General features: G+C 43.9%; 1 protein-coding gene across 1 annotated transcript in view; it reads right to left on the reverse strand.

Moving 5' to 3' along the window:
- The window catches only part of TGFBR3 (transforming growth factor beta receptor 3), a 204321-nt gene extending 182319 nt beyond the window's left edge, over positions 1–22002 (reverse strand). The window contains exon 1 of the mRNA XM_024565495.4: positions 21659–22002. The gene's annotated coding sequence lies outside the window, so the exon portion shown is untranslated. The remainder of the gene's footprint in view (positions 1–21658) is intronic.
- Positions 22003–22299: the final 297 nt, after the last annotated feature.

Consider the following 22299-nt stretch of genomic DNA (forward strand, 5'->3'; position numbering starts at 1 on the left):
CCTAACGGGTGGTGGAGCTACTGCTCAACATCTCTGCTGTAAGCTACAGGGATCGGGCTGCATGGCCCTACTCCATTCTACCGTGTGATCCCCAGCTTAGCTTCAGGGGTGGAGTCAGGGGCCACACAACTCAGCCTGGCACTGCCACCAAACCACCCAGCTGCCTGGAGTGAGGAATTAGCTGTCACCAGAAGGGCTTATTAAATCATGGAGCTGCGATTATTCCATCCCAAGTGGGCAATCTGAAATATTCTCAGGACAGCAGTCGTCCTCCCTTCGCCCCTCGCAAGCACTAGGCCATTAAAAAGGCTTTGGGGAAGCAACATCTACTAGACGTCCAGTAGACTATTTGGTACAATATACAGCAATTTACTGAAATATATGATTCATGTATTTATTTATATCCACAGGGATTCTGCAAATACATGAATTTAGAATAAACACTGTAACAAATAGACTATTTTTGCTCATTACAATTAAGCATATTATTTTTATGTCTCTTACTAACTTCTAATTTAAATTATTCCCCTTGGATAAGGGTAATCTCCCAACAGATACTTTTCAATTCCTTAACTGATATTATTTGGTAAGGAAAAGGCTCCGCAGGCCAAGCCTGTGAAACATCAAGAATTAAAACCCTTCATGTGGCTGCTGGATGTTGCCCACTTAGTCCAACCTTATCCCCTGCGTGTTCCAACCACACTCATCTCAGTCCGCTTCCCCACAGCCCAAGCCCAAGCAGAAGCAATGTGCACTGCGTTGGACCTCAGGGACCCTGCTTGGTCCCCCTAACACGGCCACTTTCTCACATCTTCAGGTCTCAGGTCTGTGTGTAAGCATTACTTCTTTAAGGTAGCCTCCTCTGATTCGCTCAGATGAAGTTAAACTTGGACCCCTGGAATGTAGTGCAATGCAACCCTGCAGGTCAATCTGTATGTAATGGTTTCCTTCCACATACGGCTTTCCCACTCGTCTGCTCACTCCGGAGAGAGGGATCACGGGCTACCTCGCTCACCACTTGGCAACAGTAGGCACCCACCAAAGGTGTCATGGTGGGTTGTGAACTTAACAATGGAAAGCAGTATGGCAGGATGGTGAGTTATCAGAACACTTCTTAATACTAAATGATAAGCCAACAAATAAAACTTGTGTCTAAAAACAACCTATACCTCAGGCAGCCTCAAAGAACAGGACAGGCGGGAGTTCTGGCATCAACAGGTGTTACAAGCTCAGGCAAGTCACTTTTTCTGGGCTTTAGTTTCTTCATCTCCAACACAAAGAGATTAAACAAGAAAATCTTTTATCCTATACCTTACTTAGAATTGACATTAAATGGGCTAACAACTGATTCTCAATCCCTCCTATAAAATGAGATTTCAGACTCATTTGTGGAAATTTAAAATGCATGGCCACGTAATGGCTAGCAGGAGTGCCTTAACAGAACTGGATAGTATTATCTAAGGAAAACATTCCATTTCACAACTTAAGTGTAAATAATATACCGGCATCCTTGTTTCACTGAGTTCTGCTTTCTCGTGCTTCACAGATGCTGCGTTTTTTACAAATTGAACATTTGTGGCAACCCTCGGTCAAGCAAGCCTATCGTTTTTCTCCAACAGACTCAGATGATGGTTAGCATTTTTTAGCAATCAAATACTTTTTAAATTAAAGTGTGTGCATTGTGTTTTTGGACATAATGCTATTGCACACTGAACAGATAGTGTTAATTTTTATACACACTGGGCAACCAAAAAGTTGTGTGACTCACATTATCACAGTATTGTTCTTATTGTGGTGGTTGAACTGAACCCACAGTATCTCCAAGGTATGCTTACCAGTACTAATACATTAGCTATTTTTAACACTTAATTTACATTAACTTAATTTATATCAAAAATTTGTATATGAATTATCTTGTGAACAATGCAAGGCGCACACAAAACCTGAATTTTATCAGATCTGCCCATTTTATCAAAACTGTCATATTTATTCTATTTTTCAAACTCCATGAATTCCACTCGTTCCACTCACCTCATTTGTTCCGTGTTATCTTCGACTCAGTGCCAACTCAGAATGTTAGGAAGAAATAACATATACTCCAACCCTTTAATTTTACAGATTAGCAAATCCAAGAATTAAGAAAGGCCCAATGAGTGGCCCACCGTCACACAGCTGGTTAGTAACACAGCCAAGACTTGTCCACATGCTGCTTTGTAATTATTCTGTGCTTGTTCACATGTTTATACTACATTCTCCTTCCTATTAGAGGCTAACACCCTGCTTTCTTCTTACCTCACCAAGTGTTTCTGACTTTGCATTTCATCCTCTCGACAACTCAAGGAGATAGATGTCCTTTACTCCACTTCATAGTGAGAAACGTGAGGCTTCGTGCTGCTCAACAGCCCCAAGGTCACCAGCTAGTGAGTCCTGGCATCAGGGCTGGAGCCCAGGTCTGTCTGATTCCGCAGCCCATGCTCTTAACCACGAACAGGAACTCCTCCAACTTCGGTCACCACCCAGGCCCCGCAGACCCTCTGGTGGTGCGCAGTGTGATTAGATCTGACGTAAGGGATGTTATTTCACTTTGGAAACCGAGAAGTTGCGGTCAGCAGTTTTATTTTACCTTATTTATTCACCCAACGAGCATTTTTCAGCATCCACCTTGTTCCTGATACTGTTCAGGGAGCTGGGGACAGAGCACTGAACTAACCACAATGCTGTTTTCATGGCGTTTACCTCCTAATGGGGGAGCCAGACAACGAATATATAATGTGTCAAATGGTGGTAAGTCCTATGAGAAAAATAACCCAGGTTAAGGAGAAAGAGTGATGAGAGGAGGGATGTTATTGTAGATAGAGTGGTCAGGGAAGGTGTGAGAGTGTGATTTATAATAAATATATATTTGGTCTTCCTCTCCGTTTCTGTCACAGAGCTGCTAAAACTCTTGAATTTCCCAAGTGATGAGAGCGATAAAGGTGTCTTATGCTTCCTGGGTGGCTTTTGGACCCCCCTTAAAGATGGGGCCAGTTGCCAGGAGAACTAGCCACATATTTGGATGAGGAGAACAGAGGGGCTGGAGGAAAAATCAATCGCCAATGGCCAAGGATTTTATCAATCGTGCCTACATAATGAAGCCCCTATAAAACCCCAAAATAATGGAATTCAGAGGGCTTCTGGGTTGGTGAACACGTGGAAGTTCTGGGAGAGTCCTGTTCAGACAGGGCATGGAAGCTCCACACCCTTTCCGACACAACTTGCCCTATGCGTCTTCCAACTGGCTGTTCCTGACTTATGTCCTTTTATAATTAGATAACTGGTAATCTAGTAACTAAAATGTTTCTCTAACTTCTGTGAACCACTCAAGCAAATATTCAGTAAGTCAAACAGAAGGAGGAGGTAGTTGACCTCCAATCTACAGAACAGAGGTCAGAAGCACAGATCTGAATCTGTGTCTGACGTGGAGTGAGGCCTTGTGGGGCAGAGCCATTAACCTGAGGAATCTGATGCTATCTCCTCGTAGATAGTAAATAATGTCAGAATTGGTCTGAATTCTGAGGCACCCTGCTGGTGTCTGCGCATTGCTTGACGGTGTGTGGGAAACATCCCTCCCACACAGTGGAAAGGATGACCAGAACCCTGTTTAGAAGGCCTCTCAGATGAGGTGACATTTGAGCACAGAGGTAAGAGACAGAGCTATGATAGTATCTGATGGGAAAGCATCCCAGGCAGAGGGGGTAGGAAGTGCAAAGGCCCTGCAGGGAGAGTATACTTGGTGTGTTCTAGGGGCACCAAGTGTGGGACCCCCAGCTGACCTGGGTTCAAATCCCTGCCTTGTCTCTTCCTAGTGGTGTCACTGCGGGCACCTTACTAAATATGCCTCATCTGCAGAGATAATAATTCTATGTATTTCCCTAATGGGGTTGTTATGAGGATTAACTTAGTAAAATGTAAAGCACTTAATACTTACTATGTTCTTAGAGTTCAGGAAATGGTAGCTATGATTTTTAACCAGGTCATTGATAACTTAGCTCCATTCAAGACAATTTATTTCAAGTCGAACCCAGGGTTCGATGATACTGTTGGCTTTGTACATGACCGATCACTTCCTCCTGAGCCTCTGACTTCTTTGGCTGGGCTTCCTGTCCTGACGAGGAAGGCTCTCTGAGAACCATACTGATGTTATCACAAAGAACAGGAAGCAAATTACTCTGACATCACTGTTACACTAACATAAATTTGCTCTTCATTCAACATGCCCCCTACCCCCAAGCTTCAGATGCTTCTTCAAAAGTGTACTTTACTGTCCCTTGGATTTAAGTCACTGGTTTCACGGGACTGAATCCCAGCACTGTCTCCTCATTGCACCACTGACAGAAACAAGTAGTAATTTCATTTGCAACCCTCCATGGTTTTTTCCCTCCTTAGAGAGAGACAGGAAGGGAGAGAGAGAAGAACATCGATTTGTTGTTATACTCATCTTTGTATCTATTGGTTGATTCCTGTATGTGCTCTGACCGGGGATCAAACCCACAACCTCGGTGAATCAGCACGACGCTATAACAAACTGAGCTACCTGGCTAGGGCTGCAATCCTCTGTCTTGAGAATGGTAAGTGAAAACCTCTCTTCAAAATTAAGATGGTAATTTTGTTTTTTCAAAAATCCTTTCTCCAACGTCTTTTTTGTCTAAACTTCCCATTTCTTTTCAAAGAAATTAGAACATCAAAGCAAAACTCAAAAGTCTTCTAGCCTGGTGGTCTCCACGCCATTACTTAGAGCACAGCCCTGGAGCAGCTCTAGAAGGTGGTGAGCTGCCCTGCAGGTGGGCCCAGAGCCCAGGGACGATGTCAGGGCCACAAGGAAATTCTGCTTCTCTCCCTCAGCTCTTTTCTTTAATGCTGTGTTTACTTTTCATCTTCGTAGCCAGAGGGGTTAAAGGGCAAACCACAGGCAGAGAGAAACCACAGCAAGCCCAAGCCTGTTAGAGGTAAAATGGGAGTTTTCCCAAACCACTTGTAAGGCTGGGGAGATGGAGGGACCCCAGGTTGCCGCTTCAAGTCAGACAATTAAAAAAGAGATCGGTGTTCTAGTCTGACAGGCCGCGAATGTGGCGTTTAAAAAATCAGATTCTTCTTCCAGACAGATCTGATGGTTTTTCCTTCATCCTAGGTGTACATTTAACCATAAGAATCCGCAAAAGCTTGCTTCTTCTCATTTATTTATTCATCCAACAGATATTTATCAAGTGCCTCTTCAATGCCAAGACTGTTCTAGGTGTGGGATGCAACAGGCAATAAAATATACAAAAAGTCCCTGCCCTCCGGGAACCTGCCTTCTAGTCAGGGGAGACAGACTACAAACAAGATATATAATTGTGTATGAGACAGAGACAAATGCTAAGAAAACAAGTAAAGCAGAAAAGAGGGAAAGGAAATATTTGAGGGTCTCTGGTTTGGTCTGTGTCTTTGTTTTGTGTCAGGTCCTACAGGAAGTGAACTGTGTACACATTTAGGAGAAAAACATTTCAAACAAAGAAAGCAGCACGTGCAAAGGCCCTGAGACAGAGTGTGCCTGCCCACTAGGAAAATGGCAAGCAGGTGACGCCACTGGAGCAGACTGAGTAAGCCAGAGGAGTGAGGCTAAAGAAGTAACAGGCAAAGGAGTCGGGGCTGGTGATGCATTTCTTTACAGATCATTGTAAGGATTTTGACTTTTACTCTGAGAAAGACAAGAACAGTAGAGTGTTTTAAGCAGAGGAGAACCAGGATCTGACTTAGGTTTTATCATTCTGGCTACTGTGTGGAGAACGATGCAGAGGGGCACAGGGAAGCATTATCTCCCAGCCAGGAGGTCTTGGGCAGTCCACGCAGCCTCTCTGTACCTGGCTGTTCTCCTCTTTAGAGGGACTTGAAGAGGATTATTTCTAAGCCCTACTCTACCCTGAGCCCTATGACTCTGAGTTGATTTCCTTTGTCTTTTCTATTATAGTTTATATCGCCTATAAGTGTGTTCTTTCCCCAAAGCTTTAACTGCCACGGAACTGAGTTGAAGAATTCAATTTGCCAACATACATGCCAAATCCACACCACACACCCAGGATACAAAGATGGTAAGAGTCAGTCTTGCTCTAGGGAAGTCCACAATCTGGCAGAGGAAGAAATTAGTTCTTATGAGGCAGCGAGACAAGTGCTGTAACTAACGGGGAAGGAACCAACCGCCCGCCAGGAGGAGACATGGGGAAGCATCACCAGAGAAGCTGACAGCGGAGTTTTCCTGGATGAGTAAGCTGGGGGCCTCCAGAGAGAAGGGAAAGAAGGGGGTGCTAGAGAAGGGACAAGTAGGAAAGGAACAGGACATGAGAGCACAAGGCGTGCTTTGAAAACCATGAGGAGTCTGATACAAGCAGAGTGAGGTTCACAGAGGAAGTGAAGGAGAAATGGCTGAAAACGTAGACCAAATGCTCTGTTGTTAATAATCTAGACATCCCATGCCAAGGATAATGGAACAGCAGAGATTTTTAAAATGTAAGAAGCAAAAACAGATCTGTGTTTTCAAATTATAATGTGTTTATCAACCACAATAAATGAGTAATTTGAGATAGGGATACTGAAGCCAAGAAAACAAACTGGAAGATGCCTGTCCAAGTAAGATGATGATTTGCAAACGGAGAAGAAAATAACAAGTGAGATCTGCTACAGGTAAGACACCAGGGGACCAGTGTGTTCCGGCTTACGGAACTAAGCAAGTAAGCAGAAGGAGTTCCTGGAATAGACGTGGCCACCGAGGCTTGGAACATGAGAGACTAAATGACTGAGAAGGGAAAAGAAAGGGAAAATGGAACCCTGGAGAGTGCCAACACCTGAGGATCAAGCACTGAAAAGGAAATCTGAACAGAGATGAGGAAGGCAAAGGAAAGCTGAGATAATAAAACGTGGGGAAAACAGTAGAGTAAAGCAGTGGATGCATCAGAGTGAGGGTAGGGAGGATGCTGACTGAGAACAAGTGAGAATACTGCACATTGCACCTTTTCTAGAGCCCTGTCCTGGTGTGGTGGGCGTGGGCGCCCGACTGCAGCAGGCCAAGGAGGTCATAGGAGGTGAGAAAAAAAGAGCCAATAGCTAAACACCACCAGCCCTGGCATACCCTGTTGCTATTAAAGATTCTATACCACCAGGAAAGTTTTATTCAACACTCCGAGGAGGTGTAAGGTGTGAGAAACAGGAACTAAGATCTGCTGGGGGTGATCTTCTCTTAGTTAACCCCTGGGGCTCATGGGACCACTAATCCTGAAACTAGCAGCAGGCTTTAAGAAAGGCTAGTTGCTTCTGACAAGTGCTGAGGACAATACGCTCACCCACTCATCATCCAGCTTCCATTTAGGCTTCTTACCTTTGCCTTCTTCTCAAACTAGCATCCCCAGGCTTTCTCCCCCAGAAGAATAATGCTAAGCAGCAGGACTATATTTCTGTTCAAGGCAGTGCAAAAAGGATAATAAAAAAAAAAATCCATAGCACCAATTCCCTGGTGTGATGCTGGGAGCCCATAACCTGACACCACTCAGTCAGGAAAAGGCTTTACCAAAAACACCAGTCAGTCCCAGAACACTGGGACCGAAGCCCTAAGTGTCAGCAGAAACAGCCTAACTGCTCTTCTGTTTGCTCTCTGAGAAACAAAAAGAAGATGAAGGAGGCGGGAGTCTTTAACCCCAAAACTACTCTTAATTTCCAATATAGAATGCTTGAGAAAAATTTGAAAGCCAGTATAAAAACTAACAGATTTTTTTTAAGTGCATCTACTACTCTTTCTCCTTTACTCTCTACAAAAAAGCAACCCAACAACCAAATGATCATTTTTCTTGGCCTAATCTCCCTATTTTTGTGATATATAATTGGAACCAGACTGCTTTTCTCTGGCCTCAGAGAACAGGATCTTTGGGGCTGTAGGAGTCGGCAACTGCAGAACCTCAACCTTAGCAAAATTCCTTTTACAAACCTCTTACCTGGATACCTACTTGAGTACATTTAAACCCCTTATTATCATGCAAAAATGGATTTTCTCCTAAGAAGTGAGACACTCCCCTCCCTGGCCTAGCCTCCCCACCCAGCCAGGCTAAGTAGAACTGCTCTGTGTGCAGAATCTCCCATTGGAACATCACGGAAAGCCCTACCCAGCCAGGTATGCTTTCTGGAAGCATTTTTAAGAATTTAGTAGAACTGGTTTTACAGGAAACCTTATTAGCCCACACGCTGAATGAAATTAAAACCTTGAATATCTTAGACAGCAACCACTCTAATAATGAAATAGAGATACCACAAACTGAACATGATGCGAATACAAAAACCTGTGCATCGCATCGTCCCCCGTCCCCCTAGCTCCTGCGTCAAAAGCACGATGCCTGCAATGGCTATTGCAGCAACTGTCACGGTGAGTACGATGTGCTCAAAACAGAGAGACAGGTGTGTCTCCACAACACGGGCTGTCAGCCTGAGTATTTATTCATGATTTGGACGGTATTCTATGAGCATACAAGTAGCAATCTCTATAAAGACACAAAAGTAAGAAAACTAAGAGGAATACCCGCTCAGAAACACTGGCAGAAAGAAACCAGCAATAGTAAGCATGGCCATTTAGAAGATCAGAAACTTCTCCCACACACATAGGGAAGACCTCGCACCACACTAATGCAAAATGTTTGTAATGAGTCAATGGTGCTTTCCCTCAAAGCTGAATGCAGCGTGCCAGTCAACTGCACAAACTCTAACATAACAAAATGAGACATCTATTCCTGATGGATGCTCAGAAGGGAATTTTACTTTTGAGCAGGTTTTGTTTTAAAGGAAAAAAAAAACAGAAAAGAGATAACTCATGGAATATCACACAAAAGTACTTAGGGTACCCACATAAATACAGGGCTTTGAGGTTTGAATCTAAGCATTTCACCTCAAATAACCTTCCAAGTATGGAAAAAAGCCACATTCTGCTGCTGCGACCATCATATAGTTAGTTAATTATGAGGAATTTGCCAATAGCCAGCAGTGTATTTTTGCATCCAGTGACCAATTTCATACTGTAAAAAAGCACATAACTCACTAAAAATGCTAACCAAATTATACTCCCAAAAGGGAATCTTTTCTCACAGCAAATGGAATTAAGTATACATCAAGTTTCCATTAATGAAATGGTATAGTAAGAAGAAAAGAAAAGAAAAGAAAAGAAAGAAATCCAAGTTCTGCTGGGCCCTCCACCTGGCGTCCTTACTATCGGGGGTGGTTAAGACAGCAAGCCTATGAAACTGGAGCCCGTCTCCCAGGGCCGTCTGATGCACAGGAATGCTCAAGGACTAGTATTTGTAAAGACTGTTCTCTAAAGATCATTTTTTCAAGGACTAATCCACTTAAATGTGTTTTTACAAATGGTCCGCCTGCAATTTCACCCACAAACCGGGCCTTCAGCATGTAGCAGCGAAATGAAGTGTGCGCTAGGACGGGGAGACAAGCAGGTACAAATGGCACCCATTTCTGAAGCCCCCCTTCTTCCCAGAGTATGGTGTCCAAGAGGTACAGAGAGTATGTGCTTCTGTATTACCCTCCTTTTTCTTAAAGTGAAGACAGGACTAACATTTCAGACTTAATTCTTAATTCTAAATTCTTTATTATTGGAGGGGTAGCTCAGTTGTTAGAGCTTCGTCCCCATATACCAAAGTTGTGGGCACAATAAAGACATTTTTAAAAATAAATAAATAAATAAATATTGTGGCGACAATTTAACATTAAACCCTAACGTTAACTTTGCCAAGCTCTGTCTGCTATCACACAGTCTCCTCCCAGCCTTGAAGAATGTTTATGCACAAACACCAGATGATAATCCGTCAGAAACAGGAGATGGAGGGATGGCCTCGGGCGGGGTTCTGGAGAACCCTGTTTCAGGTCTTCAGGAACAATTTCAGTTTTAAATGTGGCCTCCATGCCCTGTAGGAATACCTGTACTTGTCAGCCTACTAAGACTTGATGTTTGGCCTGGAAAACTGAAGAATTAAATAAAGTAGAATAAGGCCCAAATGAGAGTGGCCTCACACAAAACCTTTATAAATGTTGCTTCAAACACAAAACATTGCACATATCTTGGTTGAGAGATAAAAATCATTACTCCTTCTCTAAGAGAAGGAAGAATGCTCGGAAATCTGTGCTCAATCTATGCAACGGCTTTTGCAAACAGAGGAAATAAAGCTCAATGTCAGTTAGCAAACAAGTGTGCTGTTTCAAAAGATACAAAACCAGAAATCTAGCAACGGACAGAGCCAAGGAGTAGACCCAGATGCTTCTCATAGGGCCCTTCCAAGCTGTGTTGATTTATTGCAGCTTGACTAGAACCCTAACAAATTGGCAATGGCTTGTGTTTTATGAAATGCTACAAAGAGACAATGCTATCATTCCAAGTGTTACTCTGAAGATGTAGAAGCAGAGAGATTACGGCCACGGATCTTGGCGCAGCAATATTCTTCCCCAGCCACAAACGCCCTCGCTGAAATTATTAAAGGCTGTTATTTGTGAAAAGCTGGCTGTTCATATAACCTATATTCACCTTTTCATTCCTAATTTCCATGTTCCTAGAGGCAATACAAGATTACTTTTACATTAAAGATCTCTAAAGCTTGGGGGAAGATGGCGGCAACATAGGTGGGAGCAGAATTCACTTCCCCTCAGTGCCAGGGAAATACCTAGCTGATCTGAGGAGCAGAGCGAACAGCCAACAGTACTCCAGCATATACGAAGATTAGAGACCAAAGATAGAGGACACTGAAAGATCTGACGGTAAGAAGAGTGCTCAAGGACAATAAGGTCCCCGGGACCCGGGACCGCGCGGTACGAGGGCTGCAGAGGCGCCAGCCCTGGCGCAGGGGCTGCTGCAGGAGTCCTGAGAGAGGGCCAGGCTGCGCTGTGAGCAGCCAGGTGCTTGATTGGACCAGGGGGGCTTGAAAAGGAGGAATTTCTCAAAAAGAAAAAGAAAATAGAGACACTCAGGGGCTAGTTAGAGAACTCTCGGTGGTGGCCGAGGCCCCTGGCGCCCCTCCCCCCTCCGCCCCTGGACTGCGAATGGGGAACGCGGGATAAGCAGCACCGGCGCTCACCTGAGGTCCGGTTGCGCGCGGTAGCGCGCGCGCAGATTAGCGAACGGGGCCCGTACATGAAACCCCGGAGGGGCGCCCACACCTGAAACCTCCGAGATCTTTTGGAGCAGAGACTAGCTGCTCCACCCACAGACCCAAAACCTCGGAACCGAGGACCGCGTGATTCGGTCCCAGGGCGGCCCCGCCCACCCGAGAGTCTCAAGCCCCGGACAGCTGGATCGGGCCCCCAAGCGTAGAGCCTCTGGCTCGGCGGCGGGCTGCGCGCTCACCGAGCATAGGGCCGGCTGGATGCGCACTTCCCAAGCACAAAGGGGCTGGCGAGAGACGTAACACCAAGGCGGCTGAACCAGCAGTTTGCGGCGCGCCAGCCTCCCTAGCCTGGGCGGCTCGATTGGTCGGCCGGCTGCGAGCTCAGAGCCCAAATAACGTCACAAACCCGAAGCGGCTGGATTCCCCTGCTGCGCGCGCACGCGTCCGGAGCCAAAGCGGCTGGAGCGGCCACTGGAGAGTCCCAAGAACAAAGCTGCTGGATTGGCTGATCAACGGCCTGATTGCCTGCCAGGGACCACACCTACAAAACAGTGAAGAGTGTGACCCAGGAAGGAAGAAAAGTGAAACCAATCCTTCCAACCACCGCCTCCCGTTGCACAGACAGGACAACAGCAGAAATAACCTGAACGGTTTAAAGCCAACAGAAGATTTTTTTTTTTTTTCCCCTTTTTTTTTTTTTTTTTTTTTTCCCTTTTCCTTTCCCCCTGAACTCCTTCTTCCTCTCTCTCTCTTTTTTTTCTTTCATTCCTTCTTCCTCCCATCCTTTACCATTTTTATGTCTTCTTCCTCCCTTCTTTTATCTATTTCTATGTTTTAATTTTTGTTAAAATTCCTTCTTATCTTGCCTCCGATCTTTCTTTAATCCTTCTTCCCTCCTTCCTCCCTTTCCTCCTTTCCTATTTCCTTTTTCCCTCCTTCCCATCTTTGGTTTTTTTTGTTTGTTTGTTTGTTTGTTTGTTTTTTCCTTTTCTTTCTCCCCCCCTTTCTATTTTTCCCACAGGTGCGACAACAAAACCTGGAGTGCTGAAAAGACTAGAGTTAGACCGTGTTAAACACATAAACGTCAGCTCAAGACCAGTGAGCACAGGAGAGTAAGGAGACAGCACCACCGAATCCCATTGGCATTCTACCATAGAAGTTCATATCATAAACCCAGGGATTCAGAACAAAGCAATTTAAGAAGCAGAGGCCAACAAGAAGAGCCTCACAAACAATGGGAAGACAAAGAAACAATTCCCAAATGAAAGGAAAGGAGGAAGTCTCAGAAAGAATACTAACCGAAAAAGAGGCAAGTCAACTATCAGATACTGAGTTCAAAGCAATGGTCATCAGGAAGCTCACTGAGCTCTCTGAGCTCAAAGAGAACTACCAGAAACTACAAGGAAACTACAATGAACTCACTGCAAACTATATCAACATGAAAAAGGAAATAGAAAATATCAACAAGAGCCAAGAGGAAATGAAGAATACAATTTCTGAATTGAAGAACACAGTAGAAGGAATTAAAAGCAGACTTGATGAAGCAGAGGATCGGATCAGCGAGCTGGAGGATAAAGTAGAAAAAAACACCCAGAAGGAACAAGAAAAGGAAAAGAGGCTCAGAAAGAATGAAGAGGCAATAAGGGAAATGCAGGACAACATGAAACGTAACAACATCCGTATAATAGGAATACCAGAAGGAGAAGAAGAAGAGCAAGGGATAGAAAACCTGTTTGAAAAAGTAATGATGGAAAATTTCCCTAATCTGAGGAGAGAAAAAGTCACCCAAATCCAGGAATCACAGAGAGTCCCAAACAAGAGGAACCCAAAGAGACCCACTGCAAGACACATCATAATTAAAATGGCAAATTTCCAAGACAAAGAGAGGATCTTAAAGGCAGCAAGGGAGAAAAAGGAAGTAACATACAAGGGAGCCCCAATAAGGTTAGCAACTGACTTCTCAATGGAAACGCTCCAAGCCAGAAGAGAATGGCAAAAAATATTCCAAGTAATGAGAACCAGAGGCCTCCAACCAAGACTACTTTACCCAGCAAGGCTCTCAATCAAGATAGAAGACCAAATAAAGAGCTTCCCAGACAAAAGAAGTCTAAAAGAATACAGCTCCACCAAACCAGCTCTGCAAGAGATGCTAAAGGGACTGCTTTAAGGAAAGGAAGGAAAAGAGAAAGACAGAGGAACACAGGTAGGAAATAATGGCAATGAATAACTACCTATCGATAATAACCTTAAATGTAAATGGATTAAATGCTCCAATCAAAAGACATAGAACAGCTGAATGGATAAGAAAACATGACCCACACATATGCTGCCTACAAGAAACCCATCTCAGGACAAAAGACTCACACAGACTGAAAGTGAAGGGCTGGAAACAAATTTTCCAAGCAAACGGACAGGAAAAAAAAGCAGGGGTAGCAATACTCATATCAGACAAAATAGACTTCCAAAGAAGGGCCATAAAGAGAGACCCAGAAGGTCACTTCATAATACTCAAAGGAAGAATCCACCAAGAAGACATAAACATTATAAATATATATGCACCCAACATAGGAGCACCCAAATACATAAAGAAAATCTTGGAGGATTTCAAGAAAGATATTGACAGCAACACAATTATAGTAGGGGATTTTAACACCCCACTATCAAAAATGGACAGGTCTTCCAAACAAAAGATTAACAAAGATATTGTGTCACTTAACAATACCCTAGAGGAAATGGACTTAACTGATATATACAGAGCTTTTCATCCCAAAGAAGCAAAATACACATTCTTTTCAAGTGTCCATGGATCTTTTTCAAAGATAGACCACATGATAGGACACAAAGCAACCCTCAACAAATTCAAGAAAATTGAAATCATATCAAGCATCTTCTCTGACCACAAGGGTCTGAAACTAGAAACCAACCCCAAGGGTAAAAACCCAAAACACTCAAAATCATGGAGACTGAATAGCATGCTATTAAACAATGAATGGGTCAAGAACGAGATTAGGGAAGAAATCAAAAACTTCCTGGAAACAAATGAAAACGAACTCACAACAACCCAAAACCTATGGGACACAGCTAAGGCAGTCCTGAGAGGGAAGTTCATAGCAATACAGGCCTACCTTAAGAAGTTAGAAACAGTTCACACAAACAACCTAACCCTACGCCTACAAGAACTGGAGGAACAACAACAAAGACAGCCCAGAGCAAGCAGAAGGAAGGAAATAACCAAGATCAGAGCAGAACTAAATGACATAGAGACTAAAAGCACAATTGTAAGGATCAATGAATCCAGAAGCTGGTTCTTTGAAAAGATAAACAAAATCGACAAGCCTTTAAGTAGGCTTATCAAGAAGAAAAGAGAGAGGATCCAAATAAACAGAATTAGAAATGAAAGTGGAGAGATTACAACTGATACCACAGAAAAACAAAGGATCGTAAGAAATTACTATGAAGACCTATATGCTAAGAAATTTGAAAACCTAGATGAAATGGACACATTTCTAGAAAAATATAATCTTCCAAAACTGACTGAAGAAGAAGCAGAAAACCTGAACAGACCAATATCAGCAAAGGAAATTGAAGCAGTCATCAAGAAACTCCCATCACACAAAAGCCCTGGACCAGATGGTTTCACAGGAGATTTCTACAAAGCATTTAAGGAAGAACTAACCCCTATCCTTCACAGACTATTCGAAAAAATCCAAACTGATGGAAGACTCCCAAACTCTTTTTATGAAGCCAACATCATCCTAATCCCAAAACCAGATAAAGACACAACGAAGAAAGAAAACTTCAGGCCAATATCGCTGATGAACATAGACGCTAAAATTCTCAACAAAATATTAGCAAACCGCATCCAGCAATATATTAAAAAGATCATCCACCATGACCAAGTGGGATTCATCCCAGGGATGCAAGGATGGTACAATATTCGCAAATCAATAAACATAATACATCACATCAACAACAGCAAAGACAAAAATCACATGATCATATCAATAGATGCGGAAAAAGCATTTGATAAGATACAGCACCCATTTCTGATAAAAACACTCAGCAAAGTGGGAATAAAGGGAGCAGTCCTCAACATAATTAAGGCCATATATGAGAGACCTACAGCCAGCATCACATTCAATGGACAAAAACTTAGAGCTTTCCCACTAAGATCAGGAACAAGACAAGGATGCCCTCTCTCACCACTCCTATTCAACATAGTATTGGAAGTCCTAGCCACAGCAATCAGACAAGAAAAAGCAATAAAAGGCATCCAAATTGGAAAGGAGGAAATGAAACTGTCACTGTTTGCAGACGACATGATAGTGTACATGGAAAACCCTATAGACTCCACTCAAAAACTACTCGACCTAATAAATGAATTTGGCAAAACAGCTGGATACAGAGTCAATACCCAGAAATCAAAGGCATTCCTGTACACCAACAACGAAACTGCAGAAACACAAATCAGGAAAAAAATCCCATTCGATATAGCAACAAGAAAAATAAAGTACCTAGGAATAAACCTAACCAAGGAGGTAAAAGACCTGTACTCAGAAAACTACACAACACTGAAGAAAGAAATTAAGGAAGATACAAACAAATGGAAGCATGTACCATGTTCATGGATTGGAAGAATTAACATCATCAAAATGGCCATACTACCCAAAGCAATTTATAGATTCAATGCAATCCCTATTAGAGTACCCATGACATATTTCACAGATATAGAACAAACATTACAGAAATTCATATGGAACCATAAACGACCTCGAATAGCAGCAGCAATTTTGAGAAAGAAGGACAAAGCAGGAGGTATCACAATACCTGATATCAAACTGTATTACAAGGCAACGGTAATCAAAACAGCCTGGTACTGGCATAAAAACAGGCTCATAGACCAATGGAACAGAATAGAGAGCCCAGAAATAAACTCAAATCTATACGATCAATTAATATTTGACAAAGGAGGCAGGAGCATAAAATGGAGCAAAAACAGTCTCTTCAACAGATGGTGTTGGGAGATCTGGACAGCTACGTGCAAAAAAATGAAACTCGATCACCAACTTACGCCATACACGAAAATAAACTCAAGATGGATAAAAGACTTAAATATAAGCCGTAACACCATAAAAGTCCTTGAAGAAAACATTGGCAGGAAAATCTCAGACATTCCACGCAGCAACATCCTCACAGACACATCCCCTAAAGCAAGGGACATAAAGGAAAGAATAAACAAATGGGACCTCATCAAAATAAAAAGCTTCTGCATGGCTAAAGAAAACAGCACCAAATTACAAAGAGAACCAACAATATGGGAAAGCATATTTGCCAATGATACCTCAGACAAGGGCCTGATCTCCAAAATATATAAAGAACTCACACGACTCCACTCCAGGAAGACAAACAACCCAATTAAAAAATGGGCAAAGGACTTGAACAGACACTTCTCCAAGGAAGACATACAGAAGGCCCAGAGACATATGAAAAGATGCTCAGCATCACTAGCCATCAGAGAGATGCAAATTAAAACCACAATGAGGTATCATCTCACACCAGTCAGAATGGCCAACATAAACAAATCCACAAACAAATGTTGGAGAGGATGCGGAGAAAAGGGAACCCTAGTGCACTGTTGGTGGGAATGCAGACTGGTGAGGCCACTGTGGAAAACAATATGGAATTTCCTCAGAAAACTAAAAATGGAACTGCCCTTTGACCCAGCAATTCCGCTGCTGGGATTATACCCTAAGAACACTGAAACACCAATCCAAAAGAATCTGTGCACCCCAATGTTCATAGCAGCACAATTTACAATAGCCAAATACTGGAAGCAACCGAAGTGCCCATCAGCAAACGAGTGGATCCAAAAACTATGGTATATTTACACAATGGAATTCTACGCAGCAGAGAGAAAGAAGGAGCTTATACCCTTTGCAACAGCATGGATGAAACTGGAGAGCATTATGCTAAGTGAAATAAGCCAGGAAGTGAGGGACAAATACCATATGATCTCACCTTTAACTGGAACATAAGCACTAGAAGGAAAAAGCAAACAAAATATAACCAGAGACATTGAAGTTAAGAACAATGTAACAATAGCAAGGGCGGGGGTGGGGGGTGGGGGCGGGGACAGTAGGTAGAGGGGATTACAGGAACTACTATAAAGGACACATGAACAAATCCAAGGGGGAGGGTGGAGAGGGGGGAGGGAAGTGGGTTCACCTGGGGTGGGGTGAAGGGATGGGGGAAAAGGCATACAACTGTAATTAAATAACAATAAATAAATTAAAAAAAAAAAAAAAAAAAAAAAAAGATCTCTAAAAACATTTATCCCTGGCTGGTGTGGCTCAGTGGATTGAGCACAGGCTGCAAACCAAAGGGTCGCTGGTTTGAATCCCAGTCAGTGCACATGCCTGGGTTGCAGACGAGGTCCTCGGTGGGGGCCACGTGAGAGACAACCACACATTGATATTTCTCTTCCTCTCTTTCTCCTTCCCTTCCCCTCTAAAAATAAATAAATAAAATCTTTAAAAAAAAAATTTATCTATCTTGAGGTATGCAAATTCAAAACATAATTAACCTTTTTTGTCCCTGGCGTGGTAGCTCCATTGGCTGGAGCATCAGTGCCTACATGCCTAGGTTGAGGGTTTGATCTCCCCACAGGGCACATACCAGAAGCAACCAATGAATATACAACTAAGTGGAACAACAAAATACACATTTCTCTCTCTTTCTTTCCGTCTCTCTCTCTCTCTCTCTCTCCTTCCTCTTTTTATAAAATCAATTAAGAAAATTTTTAAAGTAGTTAAGACTTTTTAAGTTTTAAAATTTCAAAAGAAGTTGTAAAGTACAAGAAAAACGCTCCAACGGACAGACTGAAACAGCAATAGCATCACTTTTAAAGTAAATTAAGAGGGAAAAAATGAAGACTGTCCTCATTAACTAATGAACCTGACAATCATAATCAGTGTTTGCCCAATAGCAATGAAAGAAGTGGGGAGACATTTTTTAAATGGATTATCAAGAACGAGGGTAGTTCAAAATGACCACAGAGCAAATTTATCCAGGAAAGATATTACAGCAATGTCAATACTTACCAGTTATCCTCTAAATTCTCACTGTTCTTCTGTCTGTTAAGCTTGAAATATAAAGTCAGAACTTTCTACAGATTTACGATGCCAGGAAATTGGTCATCACTGAGGTACTAAAGACGTCAGTAGTGATCACCTTCTTAGAACTACTCAAAGGACACAGCGTCCTTTGGCCCTGGGCACTTAGACCCAGATCCTGTCTTCAGAAAAGCCAGCATCACTTGATTTTTACAAGGTACAACTAAGTTTGCATGCAAAAGCCAAAGAGTAATTCCTTTGAAACTTAAAAAAGAATGGGATGATACCTTCCTTTAAACAAACCAATTTTGTCGATCCAAAAGGGGTTCCTACCACAAACCCCCAGGAAGCTTGAAGTATCTTGGCCGCCTGCTGTCAGAGGATTGTTAGAAGACAATTAGTTTGCCAAACTCTAAGACCAGGAACCAGAAACCTGTGAGGGAGCTGGGGTTTGATAAATGTTTGCTGAAGGAGTGAGTGGACGAGAGCGTGGAAGACTAAGTCAGATCCCAAATAAAACACTACTCTAAAGTTTCAGTGCAATGTTGAGATTTAGAAGGAAGCCACGAAAACTTGAAAGTTACGGTATTTTAAAATAAGATCCCCTTGACTCTAACTTGGTAAATGAAATGAAGTTAAGTCAATAGTACCTGAGGCACAAGAAACAAGAAAGGAAACTGGCCTACAAACCTGTAAAGATCTAAAGCCTCTTTAAAAAGTCAGTATGACTGTTTTCCCAAACATGTTAATTCTTAAACATCGTTTATATTATATTTACAGGTATGAGTGTCTATAGACACATCATACCTATACTAAACAAATATGATACCTCTGAACTAGTACTATACTAAAATATTAGCTTCTGAAGAATGCACAGTGATAGAAATGCGGTTACGCGGGGTTACAATCCCTTCTTGTTTTGAACTTGGAAGACAGTAATGAAAAATGAAAATGATAGGATTGCGTGTGCACCAACCTCCCTGAGAACAAATTCACAACATGCAGTTGTTTACAGAAGACAAATGAGGATCATCACAAAAAGATTCACCGTGACTCAAAGATTCAAAGATTTCCTGGACTCCTTGTTCTCCTAAATAATTTAAAATATTATTCAAAATACACAAAACTACTTTACCATCACCTGTTAAGGAAAAAAATTACATGTGTACTTAATATCTGTCCAGCCACCACAGAGTTGACATATATCCAACATACAAGCCTCGTCCTCAAGGTCATTCTCATTGTCATCGGTTGAAATTAAACCCAGCTCTCCATTGTAAACTCAGAAATCAACTTGGTTATTTTGCTGATAAATTCAAAACATTTTCCATTTCTGAAATGTATGCTTAATGCCCTAAAAACTGGTTTACAAGCCTAATAGACATCAATAGTGTGTTATGCTCCCCCTGTTGGCTAACATTCAAAATAACAATGAATTCCCCAGGGGTTGCCTTTGAAGTGCTGGGATTCAAAAGTAAGTTGGGGACTTTTATATTTAAAAACATGAGCTGGAGCAACAGTTGTTAAGTAAGGCTGCATGCAATGGTCAGATTCCATCAAAACAGGAAAAATTAAGTTGACAAATGAGAAAGACAAAACTGAAGGGCAAAAAAAAAAAAATGCTGAAACCTTGAAACACTAAACAATGCAGAACTAAAGCCAAAAGCAGAGAACACCAAGAAACAGAGCAACATCCTTTAACTGACACAATGGCATGAAATCAATTTCATTTTAATAGCCCTTAAGGGGGTAAGAATTATTTCCCTGCCTCTTGTGCCAACCCCAAGCTGTTTCCTAAGGAAGACAAGTAACACTGACCAACAATGTCTGGAGAATTAATAAAAGAAATTAAGAGTAAAGATCCATATTCATTAACACAAATCAGAGTTCTATATATAATTTCTTGGAACCAGTTTCAAAGGAGCTGTGATTTGGCACCCCCATATCACCTCAACTAATTACACATACCTTATTTGTGTTTCAAGGGATATGTGTCCAACTCAGATGGGAAACTGAACAATGGGAGAAGACGCCTGGACGCGCTGCACGCTAATCTGTTGGCACTTGGGGCTCTCCCCTAAGTGGCTAAACTAACTCTGGAGTCAGAGCTAAGAGAAGCTTGGGCACGTAACTAACCTCTAGTACCTTATCTGTAAAATGGGGCTATTACTTTGTTTACCATAGAATTGGTGTGAGGATTAAACGCAACTGTGTCGGAAAGACATTTAAGAGAGTGTCTGGTACAGAGTTTGGGCTCAATAAACGTTAGCTATCATTATTACCCAAAAGAAATTGCTAATTTCACACCAAAGTAACTGTTTGCAGACTAACGTACCATTTCAGAAAAATTCAAAAGTTTTGACATGTGCTTTGCTACTTGTAGAGACTACCGTCCTCCCACACAGTTCGCTTATTTCTCTCGGAGATGGAGTTCAGAAAACGCCTGGCTCCCCATCTCAGTCTGTCACTCCCACCCCACCCCCCCCACCCTCCTTCGCTCTTCCGTCACCTCGGGGCCCGGACAAGCAGCACTAACACAGCAACCCTACGAGGCCAGTACTACTGCAATTCCCATTTCACAGCTAAGGAAACGGAGTGATTTTCTCCTCTTGGCTTTTTTTTTTGGGGGGGGGGGTAGGGGCGGGGGGAGACACTAAGTCTATTAAGCCCTACTCTGCAGGTTTGACAAGCCGGTTTCCCACACTACGGGGTTATGGAAAGTGGGGCAAATGCTCTCGTAAGGACAAGACTGCAAGTAGATTGTCCTAGCAACAATCCAAAATTTCCAAGCTTGTTCCAACCAACTGAACTAGAGAAGCTTTTAAAATAAACTGGGTAAGGTGGCTAATAAGTTACCGGGGGGCGCGTTCGTCGCGGGGACACCGGGCTGCAGGGCTCCGCGCCGCCCACGCAGCGAGCACTCTGAGGGTGCGGCCCGCGGGGAGCGCAGCTCCTGCCGGTGCGCGAGTCCCACGGCCGCAGCCTCTGCAAGGGCAACTGAGTACAAACCCACAACAAACTTCCCACAGACGCTGTCACGCGCTCAGTGGGAAGTGGCCGGCGCGCCCTGCGGTGAAGAGTGAGGGCAGGCGTGCAGAAGTCTGCCCCAGCACAGAGCAGCAGGCTGCCCATCCGGGGTGGCTGCTCCCCACGCACGGCCGACCACGGGTCTTTGGCTCCTAGGCGCCCAATCCACGCCACCCTTCCAAGACCAGGGGTCCGGGCGGCCGGAGCGACCCGGGCCATGAAGCAGGCGCGGAACCCCGCGCAGCGCCCAAGACACCGCGCAGCCTGCAGCGCCCGCGGCCGGGACGGGTGCTGCTAGGCTAGCGGTGCGCCCAGGGGAGTCCGGCGCGGGCTGCAGCACCGCGGGGCCGGGCAGGCACGTACCTCGGAGGCGGTGTGTCAAGCGGAGATCCACCCGCCGCAAGTTGGGAGGAAAGCAGAGGAAAGTTTCCCCGCCCAGCGTTCGCGGGCCGCGAGCTCCGGCAGCTGCTGCGCAGCGGCGCAACTACGCCATCCGGACCCGCCGGAGACTTTCACCTCCTGCAAAGAGCTCCGGGAATCACGCGGGGGAAGTGGCCGGGCGCGACAGCCACCGACTTGCCTCCCTCACTCACTGGGAAGAGGAAAGCGCCGCTCGGCGTCCCCGAAAACCTCGATTACCCCCATCGGGCCGACCCAGCGCACTAGCTAGCCCTCACACACTCGCGGGCGGGGACGGGCAGGACGCCACAGCAATCAGCGCGCGGGGGGAAGGGCGCTCCTCCTCCGCCAGCCCCACTGAAGGCTCCGGGCCACGGAGAAACTCCTCCTCCCGCCTCCCGCCTCCTCTCTCCTCCCCCTTTTCCTCCGGTACTGATGGATGAGCCCGGAGCGCTGCTTGAGCCTGCGTTTCCCTTTGGACCATCAAGGGAGGAAAAGAAGAAACTCCGGGAACTGCCGGGCTGCTGCGCGCCCAGCTTAGGGCGGCGGATGGGGGTCCCAGTCCTCCAGGAAGATTGGGGTGGGAGAGGCACAAGTATGCGGAT

The sequence above is a fragment of the Desmodus rotundus genome, chromosome 3 (genome assembly GCF_022682495.2).
Source record: "Desmodus rotundus isolate HL8 chromosome 3, HLdesRot8A.1, whole genome shotgun sequence".
In the NCBI taxonomy this organism is placed as follows: Eukaryota; Metazoa; Chordata; class Mammalia; order Chiroptera; family Phyllostomidae; genus Desmodus; species Desmodus rotundus.